At 38.7% G+C, this 23,439-nt stretch overlaps 1 protein-coding gene across 5 annotated transcripts in view; it reads left to right on the plus strand.

Annotated features, from left to right (window-relative positions):
• Positions 1-23,439, plus strand: part of Tasp1 (taspase 1) — a 247,334-nt gene that overhangs the window by 34,287 nt on the left and 189,608 nt on the right. The window lies entirely within an intron of this gene.

Consider the following 23,439-nt stretch of genomic DNA (forward strand, 5'->3'; position numbering starts at 1 on the left):
TGGAGAGGAGGGATTAGTAAGGTGACAAGATTATTAGTGATAGTTATTTTACTGGATATGAAAATTTCTTGGGGAGGAATGTTAAGACATGGAGGTGTGTAGTGACGGATGTGAAGGAGAGAGTGAGAGGTAAAGTAGACAAAGCCCCTAGTATGGGAGGTCGTTACCTCAGGGCATCAGTCAAAAGCCTTTCCTTGGAAAAGTAGCTCTGGAGTTGAGCCTAGCCATGTTTTCTGTACATTCCCTCAGATTAAACCGTAGAGCTGCCCTTTGTAGCTTTTAACTTATCTTTGTAACATATTTAACTTCATACTAACACAATAAGGTAGATGGGAAGTGTGTGTGTGTGTGTGTGTGTGTGTGTGTGTGTGTGTGTGTGTGTGATGAGCAGTTCTGTTGAAGTTTGGCTCCTGAAACATCTGATGCTGGGAAGATGATGTCAGTCATAGCCACGTGCCTCTGGGTGTATTAGAGCCTAACTGCTGCTCTAATATGGCCTGTTGACTCAGTTCTACCTGTAATAGAATAAAAATAATTCCTGCTTACAGAGTTATGAAGATTACTATATACCAGTCACCTAGAATACCAGATAGGTTATAGTCAAAGCACTTTATAATTGAAGCAAGTATTAATGACCAGCTCACAATGTAAAGGCCTTATGAAATGGATACGAGAAGATAAATAATGTGAGAAGGAGGTTGATGTACTCACTGCCAGATCTTCCTTTATTCAAAATACACAGTACTGTCCCTTTTGTAGAAAGTGGTCCTTACATTATTATTTAGGAGTCACTGTAGGCTTGGGGAAAAAGTTTAAGGAATAATACAGACATATGCTATTATGACAACTGTAAACATAAAATTATATAAAATTAAATAATTTTAATTTTTATAAGTTAAAGTTATATCATGTTGAGTATTTGATTTTTGGTACTAAAGGGTAAACTAAGGCAGGCAGCTATTTGGGTCTGTGCTTCGGGCTATTGACAGTGGTAGATCCAGATACCTACAGGGGCTGCTGCCAAAGGTAGTCAGCAATTAGAGAAGTCACTCAGCAGACTTTTATCTGAGGGAACAAAGCTTAATTTACTGGGGATGGCACTCCCTGTGGCCCGTGGAAAAACTGTGAACTCTTAACTCCTTGGACTGGTGAGGAAGAGGAAGAAAGAGATAAAAATTCTCTCTCTCTCTGTCTCTGTCTCTCTAAACTTCTCTCTCTCTCTCTCTCTCTCTCTCTCTCTCTCTCTCTCATACACTGAGTGGATGAAGCAAAAGGCACAGTCCAGTAACTTCATACACACAAATCTATACATATATACATGCATGCATACATACCCGCAGACAGACATATAGACTTCACACATAGATGGGTTAGGGCGAAGCTCCAGCAAAAGGGCTCCAAACATTTCACACATACATACATAAAACACACAATTGATCGATGGAGCAAGCTCCAACACACACCCAGACAAGCTTTACATATATACATGCATACATATAGTTGATGGATGGAAGGACCAATGTTCCAATCCTCCACACTTAATTTTTTTTCTCCCATGGTTTATATATCCTAGCAAAATCTTTCAAGCAGTATAAAATTACAGTGTGATTACATTCTAGTTTTCTTCTAGTGAATGACTATGAAAAAAATAGCATGTTCCCCAATATCTTTTCAAGAAATAATATTAATACAGGTGAAGAAAACAAATTATTCCCAAGAACCTATGTACATTTGTAACTAAGCAACTTGTTACAGATTAACAAAGTATAAGCAAGCAAGGTGGTTTTCTCAGTTAGTTTCCTTTACTGGCAGATAGCAGTTTACCTAAGAATTGCATATCTACTCATCAGTAATTCTTAATAAATCATATCAGGAAGCTGAGGACAAAATTGAGTATAAGAAATTAATCAACACTAGTCCAGCCTCGGCAAGAGTCACGTCAGCCAGTGCTGCCATTGTGTTCCCCGACCTTAAAGGTTCCTAGCTTAACTAATAAGAGGGTGCCTTTCTGAACTTCAGATTGTTTCCTAAGATTTTCTACATCAGAGCCAGTAGTGAAAACATCTCAACCTAGCTTCACCAACAGTTTTATTTTTCCAAATGTTTTCTAAGGGTGGTGGTCATTGCTGACAATCTGCATCTCTAAGTTCTTCCCTAGGGTGGTGACAGAATCATAATCTGCTCCAACAGCAATGCCTGTAAGAGATCAAACACTGTTACTATGAGTGCCAGAGATACTGCCCAGTGAGGGGCTGGAAGGTCCCTTAAAGGTTTCAGATAATTCTTCGATGAAGAGGGATGTGAGGGGAGCAGGCAGAGCAGAACTCCGTAACAGCATGAAGTCCTCAGAACACATGATCCTCCGGGCTGTGGTACACCGAGGCTCACCCATATGGCTGTGGTAACCTGGGGGCCTCATTCTAGGTGTTGTAAAGCCATTTGTGGTTCCTCCTGTATAGTGCTTGGCAGGCCCTCACTACACACCTGTACTTCAAACATTCAAGAGGCTGGGTACTGAAAAGACCGTATATTAACTGCAGCAAACCTGCAAACAGCAAAACTCACGAGTCATTCCTGAGTAGGATTAAGTTATAATTTTGCTTTTTAATTTTTTTTTCTTTTTTTTTTTTTTTTTCGAGACAGGGTTTCTCTGTGTAGCCCTGGCTGTCCTGGAACTCACTTTGTAGACCAGGCTGGCCTCGAATTCAGAAATCCACCTGCCTCTGCCTCCCGAGTGTTGGGATTAAAGGCTTGCACCACCACGCCCAGCAAAAATTTTTTAAGAGTTATTTTATGTGTATAAATGTTTTGCCTGTTTATAGTCTTCCTTTCTCTGATTCTTTTTTTTTTTTAAAGATTTATTTATTTATTATATGTAAGTACCCTGTAGCTGTCTTCAGACACTCCAGAAGAGGGCGCCAGATCTCGTTACAGATGGTTGTGAGCCACCATGTGGTTGCTGGGAATTGAACTCTGGACCTTCGGAAGAGCAGTCCGGTGCTCTTACCCACTGAGCCATCTCACCAGCCCCTTTCTCTGATTCTTGAGTACTGTGATTATAGTTGTGTGATGACAATCCTGGTTGTCATGACACACTTGGTAAGAGGGGAATGTCTTGAGGAAGAGCTTCTATCAGTTAAGTCCATGGGCATGTCTTTGAGACTTTTGAATTGTTAGTTAATGTAGGAGTGCCCAGCCCATTACGTGTGGTACCATCTCTGAGCAGGTGGCCCTGGGCTGTAGATAGCAGTCCAGAGGGAGCAAGCCTCTCCCTAAGGTCCTTCATGGCCTCTGCTTCACTAACTGCCTCAAGTTCCTCCCCCTAATGATGGACTGTGACCTGGAAATTGAGTTTCCTGTGTCTTAAGAATTATATGGTCATTACTTTGCCTCTGCAGTTTTTGTTACCTTAAGTGTTTGAAATATATTACGTTAAACCCATGATAGAACTTCATGTGAGAAGAATTATAATAGTTTGGGACAGTGGAAAGATATAGAAAATTAGATTCTTAAATTTTCTCTGTTTAGATGAATAGTATTAATTCTGAGTCCGTGGAAAGAGAAAAACCACAGAAGATCTGACTTATTTTGTATTGGAAAGTATCATTCACCTTTAAGTTTAGTCAACCTCTTCAGCTAAGTCTTGCCCTAGGTGTACCTTATACTTTGGACTTTAGAAGATGCTTTCTTTGGAGTGGTAGGAGGAGATGAGGTCTTTCTTTAGTATTCCAGGCTGTCCTCGAACTTATAATCCTCCTACTTCAGATGCCCCAAAACTGGAATTACAGATATGTACTGTCAAGCCTGACTCATTCCAGAGCCTGAATGTGTTCATGAGCCTGTGTGTGTATTTTGACACATGGTCCCTGTATGTAATCCTGTATGTTATGGTTTTTCTTTGCTAGATACTAGATTAGTGCGAATTCCTTGAGCATTGTCTTAATTATAGACTGAAGTAACTGAAATGAATGGTTTAATGCTTCTTATTTGCTAGAAACAGTGTCTAGCCTTGTATTGAATAAAGTGTGATCATTTGTGTTTTCCCAAACAGTGAATATATTTATATTAGTATATCAACTTTATTCAGTAGAGGAGGAAGTGTCAAGGTAACACAAAAGGAACTTTTCACACATACCTTCCTAACCTTGACACACACTCTGTGCTTGCTTTTTTGGTGGGGGGCGAAGGGGAGTGTGTCTAAGGCAACACAGGCTGGGTTCAGACTTGCCGAGCAGTCACTGCTGCTCACTGGGACTACAGGCAGGTGGCACTGTGCTTGGCTCTTCTTTTCAGCCCCAATGAGTTGATGGCTTTGGTTAGCACACAGTAAAGTGGGTCTCATTGTGGTATTTCTATAAATATATATGTGGTGGTTGGGTTTGGACCTTGTGTTTCCAGGTTCTTGGATTACTATACAAATAATTGAGGATAAGGACTGACAAAAATTTGCAAAAGAAGCAAGATAATTTTATTTGGATTAAAGAGAGAGGTACACTGTCAAGGTTGAAGGGGGTCACATGAGTAAAGACACTCAAGGGCTCCAGGTTACAATATTGGTTCTTTTTTATGGGGTGTCAAAGGTGAGTAGCTGGTCACTAAAGGGCATAGTTTAGGTGGTTATCTATTTATCTTAGTAGCTTAGGTTATATAATAATTTCTCAACTGTCTACATTCCTCCCCGTGATGCACTGGATTTTAGTCCTATGATTATCCATAGGCACATGATGGTAGAATAGTGTTAGTGAGGACTCAGTGTTTCTTGCCTCACTTCTCATGCATTGGCTCTTCTGTTCTTCATACTTGAATATGTTGGGATTATATTTCAGTAGCAATTGTCTAACTTTGTTGGTTACCAGGGGTAGGGAATCAAGTGGTATTGCTTAGAAATGGGAGTAGTGTGCCCTGACGCAGGTGGAGGGGTTATGGAGTTGTGTGGTTGCTAGGTTGTTTGGAGAGATGTGTATGTACAGCACTGGCAGGTAAGTGAACTAGGCTGCCAAATGCATTATTACAAGGATGGAGGTGTGTGTGCATAACCCAGAGCCAAACAGGGGTCCCAGAATATCAAACTGTGGTCTATGTTTGCTGTGTCAGTTATATCCCCTACCATTTCTCCTTTTAAAAGGCCTATTTATGTGACAGTTTCATACATGTTATGCTGAATTTTGGTTATTTCACCCTCTTTAGCCTCTCCCTCTCCCTCTAAATCTCTCTTAACAAGCCCCCCACCTATTTTGACGTATATCTGCTATTTGTGTGTGTGTCTGTGTGTGTGTGTGCATGTGTGTATAAAGTGCTGAATTTGACTCTGGTTGTTTGCATGAGTGAGGAGTTACACTATACTTTGTTCTTATGCACACAAAGCTAGGAAAATCTACCTAGACTCACAATTTTCCAGATTTCCTCAGAAATAGATGATTTAGTCCACTCCAAATATAGATGTTGTCCTCTTGGATACAGGAGGTGGTATGCCTTCAGTAATGCATAGTATGAGACAACCGTCCCCGCCTTGTATTCTACCCACTTTCTCCCTTGCAGGTTTGAGAGGAAGGTGACCACTCCTGTGCGATAGGTGTTCTGTGTTAGGAAAATGCAGAGGTGACTCCAGGTGCATTTTTTCTTCAGGTCACTTCATATATTATAATTTGGAGATTGATGGATTTATTTAGTCTTGTTTTATAGCTTTTACAGATTGTCATAGAACAAATGAGAAAGTGAATTCTGTTTATTGAGTAGGATAACTCTGATTTCTTTTCAACAGAGAAGGTAATATTTGGAACAGATTTAGTGTTCTTGTCTGGGCATATACATTGGGTTAGAGTTATTCTTCTTGGATGCTTTGAATTTGTTTTGATTCAGGAGATTATGACCGTAGGTTAAAATGTGAGACTTATTTTGCACATTTTATATGGTGTAGCCTCTGTTAATATTTCTTCTTTGAGGAAATTAGATAGAGTTCTGAGTGATTCATAGGTTACTACTTTCTTAGGGTCATTCCTAAAGTAAAAAGGCGTGCTTCATAGCTTTTGAGTGAAAATGAACTACACATGGGACATTGCCATTCTATTTTGGTGGAGGCATTTTTCTACAGAGGTACCAGGACTTGGTATAAAAAGGACTAGTAAGGAATAATGGGTGACCTATGAGTGGTGAGCTTCTGGTAGGCTATTGCAGTCTTGTGTGAAGAAAGGCGTGATTCAGACAGAGGTTTGCTTCTTGTTAGGACCCATGGGGAATTTTAGTCAGTTTATTTTGAAAATGGTTACCATGGCAGGTAGAGTTCTGTGCATTAAAATCAGGGCTAGGCAGGGCCTTACCCCTAGACCAAGAACTGCAGGCGAGCTAGGAGAGCTGAGAGTGGCAAAACTAGCCTTCCTAGGGATGAGCACCTAGTGGCTTATCCAGTACCAATGGTCAGCCCTGGCATTACACACATACAGGGAACACTGAAAGGACTCAGTGAGTCGTATTTATATATTTATTATTTTATGTATGTTTAACAACAGCAATAAAAGAGACTCTGAATTTGAGAAGGGGGATAGACTTGAAAGGAGTTGGAGGGAGGAAAGGGAAGGAGAAAATGATGTAGTTATATCTAATTAAAAATAAAAATTAGCAAAGTAGTGGTGGTGTATGCCTTTAATCCCAGCACTTATGAGGTAGAGGCTGGTGGATCTTTGTAAGTTCAAGGTCAGCTTTGTCTTCATAATTCTAAGACAGTCAGGATTACATAGAGAAACGGTGTCTTGAAAAACAAAACAAAAGAATATTTATTGTTAGGATTAACCTAAATTTCATACAACAAAAGATAAATTATATAGGTTATTTGTTTAAAGTGTTCTCTTTGGCATGGAATATTGATCAATGCAGGGACACATATTTAATGTCCCGAAGTCCTGAGTCTGATCCTCAGAACTACAGATAAACCAGAAACTAAGTTGACCAATCAGCCAAGAAAGCCAAACAGTGTAAGAAAAACTCCAACATGTTCTGCTTCAATTATGTGATCCTGTAATTTTTTGACTGACTTGATTTATTCTTAAAAGTTTCCTTAGTAAGGAAAGGTCTTAATTCATGTCTGAAACTGATTTAGTAGTTAAGTCAGTGGTTCTCAATCTGTAGGTCATGACCCTTTCATAGGGGTTGCCTAAGACCATTAGAAAACACAGATGTTTACATTACAATTAATCACAATAGTAAAATTGCAATTATGAAGTAACATCAAAAATAATTTGATGGTGGGGAGGGGTCACCACAACATGAGAAACTATATTACAGGGTCACAGCATTAGGACAGTTGAGAATTACTGGTCTAAGTCCTTTATGGACAGATTATATTTGGTACTGTGCCTTTGAGCCTTTTTACAATACAGTGGATTGCTTGCTTATAAACTTGAAGTCCTTTATGCTGTGATTTCTTGTCCAGATGGCTGGTATTTGAAGTTAAAGAAGAAAGTAAGATATTTGCATCACTACATATTTGTATTATTATATTTAATACTGTAATACATTTATGTGTGTTTATATCTATATCTTCTTGTGCCAGGAATCCACTGCATGCATTTCCAGACCACCAGTCACCTTTAAGTAGTCTGTTGTTGGGAGATCCCCCCAGTCATCTGTTCACCTGTAGGGCTTGCCTGTGCTCCTTTCTCGGGCATTGGACATTTCTGATTGTCTGTGTGCCTTAGACATTGGAGAAGTAAAATACCTGAAACCTACTGGTGCTTGAAATGTGTGGTGGTCATGAAGATGGTGTGGCTAGCATATGGCATACCTAATTGGAAGAACACATTAAGGAGGGCAGATGCATATATATCAGAGCAAGTTTGCTTGAGGGGCTCCTCTGGAATCAAATCATTGCTGTCACCGTCACTGTCACCATCACCTGTTCTATGTATCACCTTCATACTGTTTTTTTTTTTTTAAATTTAAAACATATTTACTTTATTATTGCCTTTTTTTAAAATCATGTGTATATCTCTGTGTGTATATATGCATGGGAGGGCTGGTGTCTGGAAACCAGAAGCATCAGATCTCTTGGAGTTGGAGATAAAGGCTGTTGATCTGACATTGGTGCTGGGAACCAGCTAGCTACCTTGCTTGCTTCTGCTGCTGCCGCCTCCTCCTCCTCCTCCTCCTTCTTTTCCTCCTCCTCCTCCTCTTCCTCTTCCTCCTTCTCCTCTTCATTTATTTTTAAAGATTTTATTTTTTTTAATGTATATGAGTATACTGCAGCTCTCTTCAGACACACCAGAAGAGGGCGTTGGATCCCATTACAGATGGTTGTGAGCCACCATGTGGTTGCTGGGAATTGAACTCAGGACCTATGGAAGAGCAGTTAGTGCTCTTAACCACTGAGCCATCTCTCCAGCCCCTCTTCCTCCTCTTCTTCAGTTTCTCCCTCTTCTTCCTTCTCTTCTTTCTCATCCTCCTCTTCTTCCTCCTTCTCCTCTTCCTTCCCCTCCTCATCTTCCTCCTCTTCTTCCTCATCTTCTTCTTCCTCATCTTCCTCTTCCTCCCCCCCATCCCCTGCAGGGTTTGCTATTGTAGTCTTGGCTGTTCTGGAACTCACTCACTTTGTAGACTAGGCTGGCCTTGACCTCAGATATCCACCTGCTTTTACTTCCTGAATGCTGGGGTTAAAGGCGTATGCCACCATGTCTTGCTTTCTGCTAGCTTTCTTAACTGTTGTGCCATCTTTCTAGCTCTCAGTTATTTATTTTTTTAATAAAAAAACAAAACAAACTAAAGATCTTTGATTTTTTTTTTTTAAGATGTTGAACTCTCAGATAAAAGTCCATTTATTTGAGAGTATCCTTTTGTTATGTTCTCTAGGTTGGGCAGTTCCCTGCCCCCTTCTCTACCCTTTCCCCACAGGGTTCTGAGTATATTAGGAATCAGCTTGATGCATGTAGGTCATATGTATGAACTCCCAGTAGCTGTACTATGGCTGATGCATTTATACCCCTGCCCTTCTGAGCCCAAGTTCTCTCTTTTGCTGGTGATGTCTTTTATTTTGTGTAATGTGGGAGGGGAAAATTTTGATTTATAGTTATGTAAAAGATTTATCTTTAACAAAAGATTGCTTTTTTTCCTCATAGTGCTTGCAGTATATTCATTGCATGGAATTTTGGTTTTAACTTGAGATGTTCTTTTCTTTCCTTTTAAGATAGTTGTTCTTTCCAGTTACTTCAGAGCCCCAATTGTGCCTACCTATCTAGCAGTATTTCCAGTGGTGCTTCATTATTTCTTGTGTTGTAGCTGTTCATGGAGTCTTTATGTCTCTCTACATTTTTTTGTTTTATTTTTTGAGGTGTATACACACAGTTACACTTCATGGAGTTGCATCCAGCCAAGTCTCTATGTTCTTCTTGTGAAGAGGCAGAGAAAATCACCTCTCCCAAGAATTTCCATCTCCTGCCAAGGGAACTGTGTCCTGAAGAGCTGTACCCAGATGGGAGACACCTTGTTTGCTTGCTCTGCTGCCAGAGCATTGATTAATTAGAAGACAGGCTGGGTGGCCATGTGCACACAAAGAAGCACCAGACAGAGCCCAGGTAGCCTGGGACGGTAAAAGTAAGTTACGTTCTTTTAAACCACCTTTTTGAGTACTAATGCTGATTCTTGCCTTTAGTACTGAGGACCAACTTGTAACTTACTGCGTTTACATATTAGGTAGGTACATCTGTACTTTTTCTAAGACCCTAGAAATCATGTCTGCTTTGTAGCACAAAGTACATGCTTAACAGAAAAGCAATGTTTTTTTTTTTTAATTTTTGTTTTTTATTTTGTTTCATGTTTTGTTGTTGTTGTTGTTTTTTGTTTTTGTTCTTTTAGAATAAAAAGAAAACCAAGTCAGTTATTAGATTTTAGCTTCAGCTTACTCTGTATCACAGTCCAAGTGAAAACACTGCAGATCATGTCATGTTTTAGTTTGTACTGATGGGAATATGAATAATTTCTTTAGCTTTTTCTAGCCATTACTTCATGAGCTCTGTAGATCCCATCAGGTGACTCCTCTTGACTGAATATGTCAGGGCACATGTTCTAAGACTAGATTTACCAGTGTCTGAGTTGCATGTAACTTCATGTCTGAAGCTCTGGACATTGTTACTTTCAAGGACATACTATAATAATATGATGCTAGAATTGATGGTATTTCTGTGTGACTATGTGAAAGTAATTTACTCAATCTTTGAATATAAAATATGTTGTAGTTCTGTATTCATAGATATAACTAGATTTATTGACTCTGAGTTCTGTCATTTTTGAATCATATCTATATTTATAGTTACTTGACTATCATTTCAAACATTAATTTTATAGTTTTACAATTTTTCTTCTTTTAGTTAGCAAGGATATCAGCTAAAACTTTTCTGCACGCTTCATTTCTGTGTAGTCATAGACTATTTAATTTGAAGACTACCCTACTTTTCTTTATTGTGGGGAGGGATATGCCAGGTATTGAAACTAGGGCTAAGTTAGGCTTTCTTTTGCTGTGATAAAACACTGTGACCAAAAGCAACTTGAGAAGGAAGGGATCTATTTTAGCCTACAGTTCTATAGCACAGTCAATCACTGAGGGAAGTCAGGGCAGGAACTCACACAGGGCTACAGGAGCCTAGAGATAGGAGCTGACTCGGAAGCCAGGAGGAGTGCTGCTTTTGTTCCCCATGACTTGCTCAGCCTGCCTTCTTAGAGCATCTAGACTACCAGTCCAGGGGTAGCATTTTTCACAGTGAGCTGGGCCTTCTGACATCAACCATCAATCAAGGAAATGCTCCTGAGACTTACTTGCCCATGGACCAGTCCGGACATTTTCTCAATTGAGGTTACTTCTTCCTAACGACTCTATCTTAGTCAAGTTGCCAAAAAACTAACCATGACAGTTGCTCGCTTTTCAATGTAGTACACAAACACACCACTTATCAAGCTATAACTTGATACTCTAGAATGTCATGTTAATATGACAATATAAGACATTCTAAGTTTTAAAAGCCTTACAGTTTTCAAAATTCAAACACTTTAAAGATTTAGTCTCTTTAAAATATTCAAGGTCTCTTTTAAAATTCTTTTGTTTTAAATATCCAAAGTCTCTGTAAAATTCCTAAGTCTCTTAACCTTCTATAAAATCAAAAAAAAAAAAAAAAAAAAAGTTAAATACTCTTCTTATTCCAAAAGGGAAAAATCAGGGCACAGTACAATCAAATCAAAGTAAAACAAAGCCCGACAGTAGAATCCCCACCATCAGGATTCTGGGACCCACTCATGAGCCTCTGGGCTCCAGTGGGTTTTGTTTCTGGAGCTCTGCCACCTGCCGCACTCAGCTTGTCTCCTAGGCTACAGCTAGTTCTGCTTCAGAGCTACTACTGTTCTTGGTGATGGTCATGTAGTACTGCTATCTCCAAAATGCTGTCATATTCTCAACTATGGTACATGTTCACCAATACCCTCTCCTGGAACTCTGTCCTTGCCACATAGTATCAAGTTTCCCATGGGCCCTTCAGTCCTTGGCCTTCTACCTCATCTGAGTCTGTACCTTCACTGATAACCTCTCATCAAAGATTGTAGCCCTGATGTACAGTGCTAACCCTCAGCTGCTTTTTTTTTTTTTTTTTTCACTACGGGGTTTCTCTGTGTAGCCCTGGCTGTCCTGGAACTCACTTTGTAGACCAGGCTGGCCTCGAACTCAGAAATCCGCCTGCTTCTGCCTCCTGAGTGCTGGGATTAAAGGTGTGCCCTACCACCGCCCGGCCCTTAGCTGCTCTTTATGACTTTAAAACCAGGACTACTTTGAAAATTCTTATATATTATCAAGTTGAGCTGCCAGCATAATCTACAGCCTTAGCCCCTGCTGAGCAACAGTTTGTTTGCTGACTCTGGAAATACTTCCAAAGGTTTCACCTCAGTGATGCTGGCCTCTTAAGTACAGCCAACTCCATCCCTAGCTGCCTAGTGTCAGTTGCCCCAGTGAAGCAAAGATTTTACACTTCAGGTTCAAGTCTCTTCATAACAACAGCTGATATTTCAACACCAGCAGACTAGAACCACAGACTCTTAAGACTTACAATGCCTGGGCTGGAGAGATGGCTCAGTGGGTAAGAGCACCGGACTGCTCTTCCGAAGGTCCAGAGTTCAAATCCCAGCAACCACATGGTGGCTCACAACCATCTGTAATGAGATCTGACTCCCTCTTCTGGTGTGTCTGAAGACAGCTACAGTGTACTTACATATAATAAATAAATAAATAAATCTTAAAAGAAAAAAAAAAAAAAGACTTACAATGTCAACAAACCCTAATAGAGTCTTTATGCAACTTGCAAAACTTCTCTCAGAAACTTGATAATGAGAGAATAGAGAGTACAGTTGTCTGTACTATTCTCAGCATTCTTACCTTCCAGATTCCCACAGCAGCTCAGCAAGCTCTGAAGACTCAGTGATTTCCCAGCCCAACATTCCAAAAGCTTCCACTATCCTTCCTTAAATATGGTCAAGTCTATTACAGTAATATTCTACTTCTGGTACCAGTTCTTGTTTTAAGTAGGGTTTCTGTTGTTGTGATAAAATACTGTGACCAGTAGCCACATGGAGTAGAAAGGGTTTCTTTCAGCTTACAGTCCCACATCACAGTCCATCACTGAAAGGAAGTCAGGGCAAGAACTCAAACAGGGCAGAAACCTGGAGGCAGACCATGGAGGAGTGCTGCTTACTGGCTTGCTTCCCATAGCGCATTGTAGCAAGGACCACCAGCCTAGGGGTAGCGTCCACAGTGATCTGGCTCTCTCACTTCAATCATCAATCCAGAAAATTCCTTATTTGTTTAAAACCTTTTAGTCCTCTCCATACAGGGTTTGGGGTTGAATTCAGGTTATCAGGTGTGGACAAGTGCTGTTACCTACAGTGCTGTTTACTACTCTAGACTCTCACTTCCTCAATTCTAGGAAACTGGCTTTTATAACTTAAAAATAAAGTGTGTGTGTACAGGTGTGCATGCATGCGTGTGCATGTGTGCAAGTGAGCATACAGGCACATTTTGAGCACATGCTTGTACATATATGTGAAGGTCATAGTTCAACCTCAGATGTTCTCCTCTAGTGTTCTCTACTTTTTGGACAGGGTCTGTCACTCTGGCTCACTGACAGCAAGGATTTCAGGCTCTTAGTGCCAGGGTTACAGGCAAGTGTGGTAAGTTATCCCACATATGTATGGCTTTGTTTTGCTCTAACCATTTACTTTTAATTAAGTGTATGTATCTGCATGTTCTTGTAGGTGTATGTGCCCATGGTTGTAATCCGTCTAATGTGGTTTCTGGTAGTTGAACTCAGGTCCTCTGGGAGAGTAGTGCATACCATCTCTCCAGCATCTACATTTTGGTATTTTATGTGGCTGTTGAAGCTCTGAACTTTGGCCTTAAAGCTTAGGCAGCAAGCACTTTACCACTTGAACCATCTCCTCAGTCCCAGAAGACTGCCCTTTGATTTTGAGCTTTTGTGTGTGCAAAACAGATACACCAAAGCCTGCTGTAGTGGCAAAATCCTTTAGTATCCTCACTTGGGAGGCAGAGGCAGGTCTGTGAGTTTAAAGCTAGTTTGGTCTGCATAGCGAATTCTAGGACAACAGGAACCAAGCAGTGAGATCCTGTCTCAAAAAAAAAAAAAAAAAAAAAAAAAAAAGTTTGTGAGTGTGTCTTAAATTCAGTCCTACCTCCAAATCTGGAAAAGAAGGTAGAAGAAATGTGGCATAGAACTTTTAAGGATCTTAACAATATCATACAAATCTTGCTTCAAGTTTATGTAAAATTCTGTTAAAAAAATTTCCCATTATTTCTGTGTCTATCTTTTGCCTAACTTTCTTAAGTGTGTGAGCAAGGAAGGATCGTATGTTATTATATAAAACAATTTTAAGTTGAGAACATCCTGGCTAACAAAAGTTCTTTGGTCAGTTCTATTGCTAGAGTATTATTGGCAATTTTTACTTCATGTCTACTAGGCTCTTGCATGATCAATACAATACCCAACAATCCATACTATTTGTAGTTCTTGGCACAGACTATCAACATTATAAAGTACACTAAGTTCACAAAATTCAGAGTAGAGAACGCATTTATACTTTCATCTTTTGGCATATCTGAAGAGGTCAACACAAGTTTTTAGTAAGCTAGAAAGAAATCTTACTTTAATATGTTATTTATACAAGTGCTCGGTCTTCATACACACAAGAAGAGGGCATCAGATCCCATTACAGATGGTTGTGAGGCACCATGAATGTTGGGAATTGAAGGCAGGACCTCTGGAAGAGCAATCAGTGCTCTTTACTGCTGAGCCATTTCTCCAGCCCCTAGAAATCTTTTTATAAAAAGAAATATAGTTAGTAGAGGACTTAAAAGTTTGTAATTACCCCTCCCCCCCAATTATGTCATGAAAGAAGGATGGTGTAAATACTGTAATTCCATGATCTGGTAAGTTCTATTTGAGTGATGTTTCCATATAATTGTCAACATGGTTAAAAGGTATAATGACTTAGGTTGAAGGGAATTGTAGGTGGCTGCCAAATCTGGCAGTGTTGGAGAAATAGCTGCATTTGTCTTTTTATTGTAGCTCATATGGAAAGAACAGTTTCAGGTACTGTGTGTGCTCACTTCCTCCTGGACATCATAATGAATCCAACTAAAACACTTTAAAACTATTTCAGATGTGCAAGTCTTGAAGCCAGTATTTTAGCTTACAGATTTCTGTTATGTTTGACAAGTAACTCTTTGTACTGTAGCTCTGTGGCTTTCAGTTAAAAATGTGGAAAAAGCTGCTATGATGTCATTTTTCTGCATACTTATATTTTGTTTGATAAGTAGGTAGATTAATAAAGAGAAAAGTATAATGATTTTTGTTAAAATATTTTAAGGAAAGTATGATTAGATTTTTTGACAAGCCATGACAGATTAACAAATGGTTCAATGAACAAATAAAATTATTTAGTTCAAATTTTCTGATATTTTCAAAGGATCTTGTATAGTTTAGGATCATAAGAGTTTTCCTAGTACATGAGCTGTTGTTTCTCCAGAAAAAGTATGTTGTCTTTTTTAATAGTTGAACCGTTTTGACAAATGAACTGTCACTAATATTAAACCTTAGCATTCTGAGTGTGCTGCAAATGAAGTGTTCTCTCAGCTTACAGCTAGGACGTATAAGACAGTACTTTAACACATGTTTAAGTTGAGCACTGTAGCTATTTGGCTGGACACAATTCCGGGCTGTCTAGTTGAGTAATTTCCTCAGGCATTCCAACTTTGATCAACCACAGCAAGAACTCTGAGCATGCCTGTAGAGCAGCAGAACATCTGCAAATATGTCCTGAGGAAGAGAGGAAAAGAGAGTGCCAAAAAGGAGGAGTATTTTGTTATGGAATGAAAATGGAAAGTTTTCTTATTGCCCTTAAGACCCTTTTAGATAATCGAAACTTTTTTTCAATGTATGACATGTTATTTAGTATTAATGAATGAAAAAGACTTCAATTGGGTCAAATAAAAATGCTTTCTGGCTAACTGTGGTGTCTTATTAAATTCCATTAATTCTTGATCTTTCTACTCTTTAAAACTGAAATAGTTTGCTAACATTTCAAATACACCTAGTATGCATCTCAGTGTGTCTTCATAACCTCTAATTGGCTAGTTTTTTGAATGAAAAGTTGGTATATAACTGAGTATTCAAGAATATCTTAAAAACAGACTAACTGGCAGGCAACATAGGGATACCTCAGATGCCCTTTCCACACATCCAGTAAAGCACATTTTTTTAGTTTTTGTTTCAGTTGCCTGAGTATGACTTTGCAAGTATCAACTGGTTTTGATATACAAGCATAATTAAGCATATTTATAATGGTAAATTGTCCTCTGCATTATGGGAGCTGCGTGCTACATCCCTGGAATGCTTTAAGGTGTAAGCACAGGTATTTGGTCTCTGACTTTGTTTTCTGTGGTCCTGTGATATTAAAAAGGAGTGGTTAATTAGTCCCAGTTCTTTAGTGCTTTGTTATGTTCAAGTTTTTTTTCCTCATGGTTCTGGGCATTAAACCCAAGGTGTATGGTAGGGAAGGACTCTATCACTGAACTATATTCCTACTCCTTAATGAGTTTCTGTTCTGAAACTTTTAGGTTCAGTTTATATTAACATTTATGGGAATGTTAATATAATTTTAATGTTAATTTAAATTTAAATGTCATATTTCTTTTGTGATTCCCATATATAGATTTCTGTCATTGCCTACTTTCTCAATTATTTATAATGCAAGAAAGGTTAACATAATTAAATAAAATTTATTGAAAGTAAAAGTTTTGTTGTATTTTCACTGAATGTTTACTTAGAATGAAAGAAATTGGCCAACTTACACCCATTGAGTCTACCTCATATCTTAAAGGATATTCAGAGAAGTGGTAAATTAACAAGCTGAAGAGAGAACAAAGGGCAAGCCCCAGGTCCTCTAATTGTGATGTTCAGAGTGGGTGCATAAGCAGACCTCTGAGTTGTCCACTGAATTAGCCTTTTGCCGTTGTAATAAAATAGCAAAAACTGAACTTTTTAGAGAAAGTATTGAACTCAAGAATTTAGAAGTTCAGTGGTATGGTGCAGTCATTGGCAGAATTCTACTCAAGAGTTCATAATAAATGGCAGGAACAAGTGACCATGTCTCAAAACAAGAAACAGAAATTTGGGTGGGGCCAAACTTAGACTTCAAACAGTTTCCTCTGAGAACTACCAAACTGTCCCATAAGATCGCCCTTCTAAGGCACGACTTTAGTTACCCAAAGGGCAAGATCCTACTTTTACAAAAGTGTGAGACTTTTAAAAATCATTGAAAGTCAGAGATTGCAAAAGAGAAAACATACAGATGTGTATGGATGGGCACACATACTAGTGTTTAAAAGTTCAACTTGGTAACTAGAGAAGTGGACCAGTGGTTGAGATCAATTACTGCTCTTACGGAAGGCCCACATTGAGTTCTTATCACCCTCATGGCAGCTCACCATACCTGAATCTCCAGATCAAGGGGATCAGAAGACCTGGTCTCCATGGCCACTACACGCACATGATACACCTATATACATGTAGGCAAAGCTCTTCTATACATAAAAAACAAATGAGTCTTTAAACATTCGGATTTTATTTTCAGCATTTAAGTACTAAGAGACTCATGTAAAAATCTGGAAACCTATCATATAAGTGATCATATAAAAATCAAATACCTGGATTTGAGTGGTGGTTCAGTGGTTTAGAGCACTGACTGTTCTTCCAGAGGCCCTTAATTCAATTCCCAGCAATCATATGGTGGCTCACAACTATCTGTATTGGAATCTGATGCTCTCTTCTGGTGTGTCTGAAATCAGCTACAGTGTACTCATAGATAAAATAAATAAGTCTTTAAAAAAAGTCAAATACCTGTTGATGTCACTTCATGTCCTTTGCCCATTTAACATTTTTTATTTTGATCATTCAAAGTTATAGAAGAGCTGAATATATTCTGATTATTATAACTTCTATTTATAAAGAGAAAAATGGAGGTTTGGCCAAATGGAGTGTACTCTTTTCAAGGCTACAGACTACCATAGCTGAATGACAGCTAGCCCTTGATTTCAGAGCTTTTGACTATGACTAACACTATTTTGGTTAAAGTACAACTGAAAACAGTCTTGCCTCAATATGTCGAGTTTACCTTGTTATAAGGGCCAACAAAATGAATGATTGATAGTTTGACAGTAATTTAATGCTCCTAGAGGCCGAAAATTGTTGTGAAAAGGAATTCTCTCAAAATTTAAATAGCTTATTACTTTTGAGGTGAATTCCAAATTAAACTAACAAGTGTTCAGAAACTCTAGTCAGAAAAATTTCGAACCGTTACCCAATGTATCTCTAGAGTTTTGAGCTGCAGCTAAGACATGTCAAAGTACTTGATGCTCCAATTACAGTTGAACCAGCTTGTTGTCTGAGTGTTTGTGGTGAAAAGTTACCCTGAGTCCAAGCCTTCATTTCCTGTCTTGGATTTGCTAAATACACCCCTCTAAAGTGTATTTAGCTTCCATCACTATTTATCTTACCCTCATTCTTAGTAGAAAGCACGCTAGTGCATCATACAATATTTGTGACTATCACTGATGATTGCCTAGAAAACTCTTATGCCTGCCTGCTTGCCAGTCAGTCATTCCCATATTTTTCCTTGTTCAGATTCACATCTTTACTGTAGTGTGAATCCTGCTACCACAGAGATCTCCTTTGCAGTGTTTCATAGTTGTGTAGCTTTGTACTTCTTATTTCCCCTGTGCTACTGTTGATAACTATAGACTTTCTCAAAATGGCTTTCCCTAATTAAGCAGCTAAGGGAGTCATTGAAATGAATGTCTCAAAGCAACCCTATAGGTGGAACAACAATATGAACTAACCAGTACCCCGGAGCTCTTGTCTCTAGCTGCATATGTATCAAAAGATGGCCTAGTCGGCCATCACTGGAAAGAGAGGCCCATTGGACTTGCAAACTTTATATGCCCCAGTACAGGGGAATGCCAGGGCCAAAAAGTGGGAGTGGGTGGGTCGGGGAGTGGGGGGGTGGATATGGGGGACTTTTGGGATAGCACTGGAAATGTAAATGAGGAAAATACCTAATAAAAAAAAAGACAAAAAAAAAAAAAGACCATCCATGAAGCTTCTCGTCCAGGTTAGATTTAATTGGTATTTTTTCTACGTTACAGCAATCTTTTTACTATTTTATATAGCATATCATTTCTTGTGTTTAGAAATGTATTTCTATGTATAGCATATATTCTTCATTAAATATTATACTACTGGATGTTGAAAAAAAAAAAACAAACAAACCAAAAACCAAACATGAGAATCCTTAGGTTTTAGCTCATATGATCTGAGTGAGACTTGGGAGGAAGGAGAATGGAGAATTTCACTTAGATTCATTGGATCTATGGTGGTAACAGTCTTTAAAAACCTCAGTTGTTTTAGTATAAGAAATTTGCATCATGGTTTTAAAGTTTTTTGTTTGGTATAGTGTATATATTAGAAGGTTAGTACATTTACTGTTTATTAGTGGCTCTAATAAGTTTTCATAGTGAACAATACTCCAGAGTCCACCACACTTGGACCAGGACACACAACATTCTGCCCCTCTAGAAGGCCCCAGTGACACTATGGTAACAATATTTTGTGAGTTATAAAACTTGACATATGTAGAATCATTGAACTTTTTGTATGTTGTACTTTTGTATGTTTAATTGAGATGAAAGTCATGTGTGACATGTTTTAAAATGAATAACTATCACATATTCCCAGTGCTTTGTAACAGTTTCCCATCTTCTTTCAGATATTTTTATTCCTGTAAAGAATCCTCACACCTGTTGGGCAGTTACTCTTTACTTGCTTGTCTTCTTCTGCTGGTGACTCAGTCTGTTCTCTCTGGATTTACCTGCTCTGGATAATCCATATAACGCACATCATACCTCTGACGTGTGCCTCTCCCCAGTTCAGTACACTGTGCTTTTGTTTCCACTTTGCAGCATCTGTCAGTACTTCGTTCCTCTTTGTTCAGGAGGCCTGTTCAACATTGTTCTTGTAAACACTTCGGAATTTTATCCTTATCCACTGATGACTATGGGGGCAGTTCCACCTGTTGGCTATTGAGAACACCTTGGTGTGAATAGTCCTGCACACAAATACTGATGACTTGATTTTAATTTCTTAGTATATATCGGTAGACTTTGTAGATCACATATTGATTGTACATTAAACTGTTGTGGACCTAGTGAGCTGTTTTCTGTAGCTATGGGATGCACCATTTTTTCATTGCAGTAACAGTGTATGAGAAGTAAGTGCCTTCTGAATCAAATTACATTTTTCCCCTTTAGTCAGGCTGTCCTTGTGGGTGAGAATTGGTACCTTATCATAGGTTTATTTCCCTAATAGAGATGATGTTCAACCTATTTATATGTATTTTGTATGTCCTTGGGAAAAATACCTGTGGGTGTCCCTTCATGTCCTTTGTCCATTTAACATTTTTCTTTTCTGATCATTCAAGGTTGTACAAGAGCTGTATTTATTCTGATTATTAGACTACTTAAATTTTTATTAATTTATTTTTTATTTTGTGTGTTGACACGCTTGTGCCATGGAGTGTAGGCCAGGGGACCAGAGGACTTTCCATCCTATGGATCCAGGGGATTGAACTCAGCTTGTCAGACATGATACCTGGCTCCTTTACCCACTGAACCATCATTCTGGCTCTTGGATAGTTGATTATATTGCAAGTTTAGTCTGAAATAATGTCAGAAGAAACAAAAGAGAGACTAAATCAGGGACACCTTTGTGGTCTGCTTGTCTTTCTTTAGCTTTCTGAGCACAACCCATCTTCTATTTTAGGTTTGAATTATTATATTTACTGTTGTCTAATATGCTATCTAATTTATAATTAGCCTAGGCAGCCATGATTTCTGAATCTTCACAGTCAACTAGTTGCAGATCAGAAATATTCCAACTGAAGTTTGCATCTGTACTGCATCTGTACAGGTTTTCTTTTCATTCTATAAATGATACAGTCTAGCAACTGTATTATCATAGGTTTGAGGCAAGACTAGCTTTAAACTCATGTAGATCTTTCTGCCTCACCTTCCTGACTGCTAAGATTATAGGCCTAGGCCACTATGTTTGATATTATTTTGTATTTAGCTGTATAACTCACTCTGCCCCACCTTTCCTTTATATTTAAAGTGTCTGCATGTGTGTTTGTGTATCATGTGTATGACTGCTGCCTTTAGTGACCAGAAGATGGTATGGGATCCCCTGGAACTAGAGTTAACAGATGGTTTGTGAACTACCATGAAGGTGCTGTGAACTCAACTCAGGTCCTCTGGAAGAGCAGCCATCTCCAGCCCTCTCCATCAGGCTTTGGATGTGTGTTCCTCCCATTTCAGCCTCTGAGTATTGCAGGCAGGAGCCCACATGTCTAAAAATATGTATCAGTCAACGTGCATAAACATTTTCTTTCTTTTCATACTACTAGATGATATTTAAGTTAAACTCAAGACTTCATGCATGTTAGGAAAGCATTTTACCACTGAGCAACAGCTTCATTTCTATATTCCACTTTTTAGAAGTATTTGAGCATGGTGGGGATATTCTGAAACTTACCCTCTTCAAATACCAAGGGAATTCTGTATGATATTCCCTTCCCTGCCCTGACTATGTCTCCCCTTTCTTCTTCTTTTTTATTTTGTTTTGTTTTGTTTTTTGTTTTTTTCAAGACAGGGTTTCTCTGTGTAGCCCTGGCTGTCCTGGAACTCACTCTGTAGACCAGGCTGGCCTCGAACTCAGAAATCCGCCTGCCTCTGCCTCTCGAGTGCTGGGATTAAAGGTTTGCGCCACCACACCCGGCTTCCCCTTTCTTGTTATGGAATCCAGGGCTTGACAGTGTTAAGTATACCTTTAGCCTTGGTATTTAATGTTAGCATTTGCCTCCTATAGCAGGACTTGAGTCCACTTCTTGGAAAACTATATTCTGCTTTGTGTATTGCTATAAGCCCTGTGATTTAGCTCACTATTTAGCAAAATTGGGTCAAAAAGCCAAAAGGGCTTCCTGCCTATTTTTGATGGTCTTTAAACTTATAATGGTTTTTAGTTTTTAAGATGATTGAGACAAAATCAAAAGGAAACTAATATTTAATGATACTAGAAATTATATGAAATTCAAATGCCAGGTACAGAATGCAGTGTCTTTGGGATGCAGCCATGCTCATTCACTGGCGTATTTTTTCTGGCTGCTTTTCTACCTCAGTGGCCGAGTTGAGTAGCTAAAGCATTGTGTGGTCCACAAGTCTGAATCATTTAATCTATCTGGCCTTTTACAGGAAAAAAAATTGCCTGGCAGTAGGTGCCCAATAAATATTTGTTGGATTAATGAATCTTTACTTACACTACCACACAGGAATTTAAATGGGAAAACTTTCAATTATTTAGTTCTTGGAAATTTGAACTTAATTGATTGTTAAATATGTTCCCAAATAGTGTGTGGGTGTGCACGTATGTTCGTACACACATATGTTCGTGCACGTGTGTGTGTCTATTTGTGTGTGTTTTGAATGTTTTTTCTTGAATTAGTAACTCAGTTTCATTGGCTATCCTTCATCCTGTAGATATTATGAACCAATAAGGAAATACTACAGAGTTAATAAGTTTTTGGAATAGTGTTGGCTAAGATAGGCATACTGCTTTTTTTTTTTTTTTTTAACATTTAATTTTGTCTCTTCCCTCCTCTTGGGACGGGCTCTCAATGTGTAGCTCAGGCTGGTCTGGATTCCATTGTTATTATTTTCATTAAAAAAAGCTGTAATAGAATATGTACCCCCATTCTTTTCTGGGAATCAAACCCAGGATCTTGCACATATGAGGCAAATTCTATCCCACTGAGCATATTATGTCTACACACCCTATTACTCTTAGAAAAGATTCGCCGGGCGTGATGGGGCATGCCTTTAATCCCAGCACTCGGGAGGCAGAGGCAGGCGGATTTTGAGTTTGAGGCCAGCCTGGTCTACAAAGTGAGTTCCAGTACAGCCAGGGCTATACAGAGAAACCCTGCCTCGAAAAACCAAAAAAAAAAAAAAAAAAAAGGAAAAGATTCGTGAATGTTTGTTTTAAGGCTGTTTCTCACTGATTACGCCAGTAGAGGCAGTTTAACTAAAATAATTTTAATAGAATAATATTTATGGGTAAAAAGTATATATTCTCCCATGTTTCATTTTAAGGTGTGCTTGTTGAATTTGCACTTGAGATAGATTATGAGCACTAATGGATTAGTGATCTGTAGAAATTAATGCTTGTTCTTCCTTCCAGCTCCATGCTCCCAGAAATAATACTCAGACTCAAAATATATTTACAAATACCTTGGACATATAGCTAGATTCTTCTCTGACTAGATCATAACTTACTATATTCCATTTATTCCGATCTACACCCCCCACATGGCTGGTTACCTGTGCTCGGGTACCATGCATCCATTTTATTTCATCTCCCTGGGCAAATCTCCCACACCTTGCTCTATTCCAGAATTCTTTCTGTCTCCCAGATATTCCACCTTCTGTTCTACCCTTTTCTGTATGCCATAGGTTTTTAAATTTAATTTAATTTAACTTATTTTATTGACAGATGATGCATCTGTCACAAGATACTCTCTCTACACAAGATACTCTCTCTACACTAATCTATCAGTATATGTCTGAGTTACTTTAGAGGAATATTGGAGATTAGACCAATAAAATCATTTTACACAAAATGATTCTATGTGCTATTTTGGTTTTCCTATATTTGAAACCGACTTGTTTACATCTATAAGAGATGATAACAGAGGTTACATAATAAATTCCCCAAAATACAGCACACCCTGTAGTTGTGCAAA

This window comes from Mus caroli, unplaced genomic scaffold, assembly GCF_978045245.1.
Source record: "Mus caroli unplaced genomic scaffold, Mus_caroli_1 scaffold_2, whole genome shotgun sequence".
Classification (NCBI taxonomy): domain Eukaryota; kingdom Metazoa; phylum Chordata; class Mammalia; order Rodentia; family Muridae; genus Mus; species Mus caroli.